This window comes from Stegodyphus dumicola, chromosome X1 (assembly GCF_044657685.1).
Source record: "Stegodyphus dumicola isolate Sdum_Otavi_A_Nest chromosome X1, ASM4465768v1".
NCBI lineage: Eukaryota > Metazoa > Arthropoda > Arachnida > Araneae > Eresidae > Stegodyphus > Stegodyphus dumicola.
The window spans coordinates 212,991,279-212,999,041 of NC_140780.1; positions in this window are offsets into that span (position 1 = coordinate 212,991,279).

The following is a 7,763-nucleotide window of genomic DNA, read 5'->3' on the forward strand; positions in this document are numbered from 1 at the left end:
TGTCATCAAGCATACTTCATGAAACATTTACAATTTATTAATATTCGAATGATTACTCAGTTTTCACTTTACATCATAGAAGTTGCTTGAATTTATTATACAAATATTCCAAATTTTCTCATTTCGGTCTCTTGGACCAAAGTCACAATATCACATTTGTGCTAAAATTCATTCAGATAAATGCACAAATAAATTAAAAGCTTCTTGCAGTATACAAATCTAAAATATTGAGTGAGGCAAAACTGGAAAGAGTTGTACTTAAATATAAACTAAAAAAATACTTAAGGAAAATAAATGTCACTTATCTTTTACTTCTGCAGTAATCCTTCATTCTCTTGTCCATGCACTCTTTCCAAGCTGGATTCATTGCAGTAATCTGTATTCGTACTTTTCGGCGATGCATCTGCTCTGCTTCACGTGCACTGAAATTTTCTGCTTCTGGCCTTGCTCCCGTACGACTTCCGTTCCGGGCTGGAGAAATTCTGGAGATGCCGGCCGTTTTGTTGCTACTGGCCTCGCCTTTGGAAATCTCCTTTGGCATTCTTGTACCTTCATCGGCTGACCTGTCTGTTGATTTGCTGTCAGAAACCCCCTTTGGCTCTTTTGGAATTTCTCCATTACGGTTGCTCATTTACCATAGGGTGCTTACCAAGTGCACTTTGCCTTAGCATTCCGCGCTTCTTCCCGTCACGACAATTTTTTGGTACTTGGTTCCTTATGTTTTGACTTCTATGACTACTGGTCGTCATTGATTACTCGGTTGCTACCTACAACAACTGGATCCTTATAACTTTCCTCTCTTTTCTTTTCAGTTGTCTGGGAAGCGCCTTTATCCATGAATTTGCTTTCTTTTGACTGATCGCATTTCGATCTTTTCATTTCTGTCTTACCATTCCTAGCCTTCTTCCTTTTTCTTTGCATACTTGCATTACAGAAGTCGATGGTAATTCCGCTGTCTCTACCGCAGGCCTATCACTAGATGATCCCTGAAAAACAAGCAGAAGCATATCAGAGCGCTCTTAATAGCGCTTTATTTGTTCAACGTTCGCTATAAAAATTCCTCATTTTGGACCTTTAAATACATTATAATCTGCCTTATTCGCTCGAACAAAAATAGGCCTTCTCACTTAAGGCGAAACTTTGAAGTACATACTTTACCTTCAAAGGCGCACTAAAAAAGTGTTTAACTCTCAAGACTTTCATTCACCTTAAAATCAACTTCCTGCCTTTTCTTGTCATAATAAAATCTTTTGCTTTTCTCTAGCCACATACAAATTTATGACAGCTTCATTGATTAGCTTCTGGATGTCTGCCATCTAAAGTTTGCAGACCTCTTCTGAACAAAAAAAAATTTATCAAGAGGTGTAATTAACTTTCTGACAAGATATTAGACTTTTTTCGTTTGTATCATCTTTAATCGTCTTCAAAACAAAAGCAAATCATGGACGCAGTTATTCCATGGTTTATGAAATTCTTTAGATAGCTGCGAATGATTTTCACTATATTTCTATTCACCCGCTGTGCAATATATAATTGCGGTAGATAAATCTTAAAATGCGTCATAAAATGCTGTATGCAAAGTCCTGAACATAATACTCGGAGATTTGACTAACAAACTGCTTTCCATTATCTGAAATTACTTTTAATTTTGCTCCTATTTTAAACTAAATTTATTTAAGAAAAGTTCTGAAGCAACCTCTTTCAAGAGGAAATATTTAAATTTTCTTGCTATCTTCCCTCTGTTTTCCCTTTCGTGATTGATCTTGCCGACTACCATGAGCGGGCGAAAATTCCTTTCTATTATCAAAACTTTTACCGCTGTCAAACACTGGCCTTCTTTCTGCTACAGATATACGCCACTATTCGCTAGATCTCTGCTCGTATCTAGACATACGTGCACTTTCTGATAGCCACCTGATTTCAAACTTCATTTGCGTGCTCAAATCACTGCTCCAGTGTCCTCGAATTTCTCAATTCCACAAATCCTGAGCTTCTGGTAATAACCTAGCCCAGTGGTCGGCAAACTCGCGAGCCAAATGGAGCTCTTTGGCTTGAATGTGGCTGTTCCACATGCGGATGTGCGCACGTAAAAGCAAGGAAATCTTGAAAATACAACTCATAGGCCATCAAATTTTACACAAGCATAAAAAGAACTGAAAACATATTCACTAATGTTATTCCTAGGAAATTTCGTTTTGAACCGATTTCGCCATTTTGATTATACTATTATACACCAAATTGTGCTGTAGTAGTAATTGTCATATGTCACATTTCTAGTTAATGAAATGCTTTGAATTAAATGCCATTCAATGAAAATTTTAACTTGAATGAGAAACCAAATATTGCAAAAATGAAATTTAGTTTCAAAATATCAGGGTTTTTAACTTCTAGACCTTTCAAATTTGAAGTTTTTCCAGTGTCTGAAACAAAACGTTTCCTAGCAACTGAATTTAGGCATACATAGACGATGTTCGGATTACATATAATATAAAAAAAACTTACATATAATATAAAATATCTAAAGACTAAAAACCCAGATATTTCGACACGAAATTTCATTTTTGGCGTTATTTGGTGTATCAAGTTAAAATTCCCATTTTACTGATTCTACTAAGATTTTTACTGATGTATTGATAAATGGGCAATTTAACTGATTTCGGTACAATTGTGCAGACAAGAATCCGCGTTCGATTGTGTCCCTGCCTCGATGCGACGCACTCGTCCTATGACCGGCCCACACAGCTCTGCCTGTGAAGTCACATCCATGCGATACTACCCAGTGTAGATATATTGCTAATACCATATCATTGCTTGTGTTCTCCACTTTTGTTAGTAACTCATACGAACTCGAAAATCGCTAAAATTGTGTTACTCCGGGTTAACATCCTCCGCAGCTACTCAAAACGCGGTGAATGCATTTCGCTTGAGCCGAGGTTCCCCCACCTCCAACGATGCGCGCGCAGTTCATCCACGAATTTAGTTGTGGCGTGGTTGATGTAGGAAGTTACGGGTGTTTTATTTTAAAAACTACTTAAAAGTGGGGAATGAATTTATGGGTGTAAACGCCCATTTTCTGTTTTCTTGTGTCCCGAGATACCGTTGTTTTCTTGCCTAACTGCTGTTGGCTGATCCTCAATAATTTCACTACTTATTCATTCCTTCTCGTAACAGCATGGCTACAAAGAAGAAGTAAAGGAAAACGGTAGATGAAATTCGCCGTGAAGTTCAAATTGAATGGACTGAGACCTTCGAGTATATTCGAAACTCAAATGGCCTTTCGACCTGCCTTATTTGTCAAAAAAAATGGCTAACAATCACAAGGAATCAAATGTGGAGAGACACTTCACAACTAAACACGTATCATATTGTACTAAATATCCTGTCGGTGATGCAAGGAAGAAAGCGGTTGAAGAATTTCAAGAAAAATCAAGTTCTGTACTTAATTACTGGACGCAGTTTTCCAATAATGTTAATATTGCAAGTTTTTGTGATTCCTCAAGAGATTGCTAAAAGAGAGAAACCACACACAGACAGCGAATACATAAAAAGTTGTTTTACAAATGCATCCGAAGTGCTATTTCGAGATATCAAGAACAAAGCGAAGATTCTAAAAAGAAATTAAAGTTTTACCATTACCTAATACAGTCAAAATGTTTTCGAATATGACCAAACAGCAGGTAGAAGATCTTAAAATGGTTTCAGTTTTATCAAGAGAATCTTAATATATCTCTCGTGACGAGTCTTGTGTAATAAATGATATAACGCAAGTTTCATTTTTTTGTACGATTACTTTCATATACAGGAACCAAAGAAGAATTTTAGGCATATTGCCACTCAAAGGTCAAGCACGAGGAGAGGCTATAGTAAATGGTGTTTGGATTCATTGAAAAACATCATATACCTGTCGATAAAATAGTCTCAATTGCAACAGACGGGACGAGAAGTATGACTGGCGTACAAAAAGGGTTTGTTGCTCTCTCTCTCTCTCTCTTTTGAAAGAAAAAAGTAAATCACGAGCTATTTACTTACCATTGTATCATTCATAAAGAAGTGCTCTGTGCGCAGACATTTGTAGACGAAATTTGTAAAGTTATGGAATTTTTTATTAAGATTATCACCTGCATTATAGTTAAAGTTCTTGATCATGGCCAGTTTAAAGAATTTTTAGCTGAAATGGAAAATGAGTATGCAGATCTTCTGCTGCATAGAAACGTACATTGGTTATCAAGAGGAAACGTTTAGTGTCCTTCTTAACAGAAATTAAAGCATTTCTCTTTAAAATGGGTGTTTATTATTCAGAACTAATGAACGATCAGTGGATCCAAAAATTTTATTTCAAGGTAGACTTTACGTCTCCTACAAATCAGCTTAATCAAAAACTTCCAGAGGTAAGGAAACACAATTCTTTCGATGTTAGAAGAGCGTATTTTATTAGAAAACAAACTATCTCTTTTTGCTGAAAATTTTGAAAGAGAAATTTTGATTCACTCTCCAAGCCTGTTGAAACATGACCACGAAAATAATTCTGATATTGACATTTGCTGTTGCAAAACAACTCTTTTAAATATGAGAGTTTTCCTCAGCAGGTTTCGGGAATTCAGAAACAACAAAGCTACGTTAGCCTTTGTTAATAAAATTCTTAATACCACTGTAACAGAATTAAATGTTTCTCCCTTTAATATTGACATTGGCGGGTTTGAAATCTTACTGCTATTTAAAAATATAGAATTATGAAGCTCGAAATGTGACCCTCTTAGCTCAGATATAGGAACACTGGAGAAAACCAAATGTGAGCTTAGTTCACAGCACAAATGGTCTGCTTTGAAAGACCTGGAGAGGAAAGATATGTTGAGTTTTAACGGATGAAATATTATTTCTGATTCCTATAATCAACTGAAAAAACTAGCGTTTGCTATTCTTTCCTTATTCGGGTCTACATATTCATGCGAACAATCATTTTCAAGTATGAACATTAGCAAGAGTAAATTGAGATGTCGTCTTATTGATGAGAACCTGGAATGATGCTTAAAATTATAAACAAAAACTTACAAACCTGAGTTACAAAACTTTTCAAGGAAATGCAAGGTCATTGTATTCGTCATGATCATGATTTAAGTTTTGGATGCATTACAATTTTATTTTATCAATAAATAGTATCTTTATTAAATGTAACATCACGTTTTATTCGATATACTTATACAGTTTAACAAAGACATAAAAACTGAAGTATTAAATTAATTTTAGTGAGTCTTGTGGGGTGAAAAAAGATGCAGTTTTGCAAATTGAGGAAGATATGTTAAAAAGATGTGGACAAATAGAGAGGATGAGTGAAAGAAGTTACACGAAATGAGTATACAAGTGTGGATGGGAAAGTTGCAAGAGGGTCGACCTCAGGGAACGTACGTTGTTCAGATTTAGGACGTTCTTAGTCAAAGCCAGCGTAAGAGTACCCTAATTAAGTGAATAACAATATACTATATACCTATCTATATAATTTAAGTTTAAAAAATGTGGTTGTCAAAATAGATTTTAGTCGTTGAACTGATGATAATTGTCTCTGATGACTAATGAGTTTGCCGACTACTGACCTAGGCAATATAATTTGGATGATTTCTGCATCGCGTTTTTTACCATTCAATTGGCTTACGACTTGAATTTATAAACTCATTGAGTCCTTCTTCGCTACTCTGTAATTTTACCCTATCTTTCACCACGGGGAATGCTTTTTCCAGGGGGGGGGCTTTACATGCTTCGAATGTAAAATTCTTATTGTTTCACTGTCAAAAATTTACTGATTCGTTTATGCCAGTTCCGTGTCTGTTCTCGCAGTGCGGCTGTTGCTATGGTTACCTTCTGTATCTCCCCAACTGGGTAAAACAAAAAATTTCAGTCCAATTGTTCCAAAAAGGTGTTTGCGGATATTCTGCCATCAAAAATCATTGTGGGTTTCATTGTCGCTGCCATCGTATTTACAATGAACCCAAAACCTTCCCTAGGACTTACTGGTGCCCGCAGTGCCTGTTATCTTGGAAGCGGGCGGATAATTCTGTTAAGCCATTGTTCGTGCTTTTGTTCTAGTGCCACTATAGAATTCAACCTTCTTTAGGAGCCATACACTAGTATCAAAGCCCCAACACACTTGGAGTGAATTATCGTTTTTCCTGAAGTTAACGACAGAGACATAACATAAACGAACTTTTCTTGCTTGACAATATCAACCACCACTTCTGGTGATGTAATGTATCATTGGTACTGAATTACCAGCATTTAAAAGATTTATAGCTAGGCCCTAGTAAATACCAGTTACGCGTTATCTGTGAATTTACGCTCTTTATTGTATTTAACGTAATACATAATTACTACATAAAGCTTAAAGTATAACGAGTTTGGAATCTAGAGTAACGGCTGCTATATCAGAAGTTAGAAGTTGTAATTATAAAAAACCTTCTATCTACAATGTTAAAACTATTTTTGAGCCTTATAATGACAAACTTCATAACTAAAAATACATTCAGAGTATCAAGGTTTTAAGAAATAATGCCTATAACCTACTTTTTCATGAACCTTACATATATATATATATGCATGCAAATATTACAAAATGTAATAAATTTATTTCGAGTTCATTTTTACATTACCTTTTATGAAAAAACTATTTTTTAAGTCTAACTCAAAATCTTCTTTTCTCAAAGAAAATGTGTTGAAAATAAATAATAAAGGAAAAGTATACTCATGCTAACTTATAAGGAAATCAGAAGTGTTAAATCGAAAAATGCACAATGGTACTACGGAATGGAATTGGAAATGTATCTAAAGAATTCTCTGTACTCTGAAGCACTTTGCATTGGTAAGGCAGAAATTTAATGGATTCTTTCCAAATTATAGAATACAGAAATATGATTGCATAAGGAATCCATTTGTTTTGGTTGATGCCTGCTGCTCTTTGTATAATGGACTTCTCGTCTTTACAGATCAGAGCGAGAATTATTTTAAGGACACAATAGCTGCTTAGGTGCTGAAATCTTGCGGATAAATTTAAAATGGATTTCATTTCCATGCTTTTCTGAGAGTTTCCCTGGATAATTAAAATCCCTTCCGCTTTTCTGCGAGTTTTTTTGGAAACTCAAATTCTGTTCCTGAATGAGTTCTCCCCCGTAGTAAATCTTCAAAATCTTGATTAAATTTCTTCTGAACCACATAGAGATAAATTTGAAATATTGTATTATTATGTGTACGCAGGAAATTAGTTTCATTTTTATGACTGAATATCATTTCTTTTTATGTGATTTTCAATTTATATATTTCACACTTCTGATCGGATGTTTTTCATGTTTATAGCAATTCAGTTTGTGCATTTTGTCTTCTGCGTCGCTATATACTAGTTGTTTCTGTTTGTTTTATATGCTACTACTGGAGCATTATATTATTAGAAAAAGAATAAAAATCCAATTTTAGTTTAAGAGAATTCTTCCCCCCTTGCTCCAAAAAAGATCTATATAGATCATTTGTTGGATAATTATAAAATTTTCCTTAAGAATAAAATTTCACCAAGTTTTAAAACATTTCCATTTCTTATAACGCACAATTAAATTCAGAGGGAGCACCGGTGTTAAATGTATCTTTAAGTTATGCAAAATTATCGAAATTTTCATTTTGAAAATATTTCACAAACCAGATAATTAGCTCTGATAAGTGCCCCTCAACCCTATCATGGTTTATGTATCATTACAAAGGTAAAGTTCATTTGATGTCAAAAATTGCTG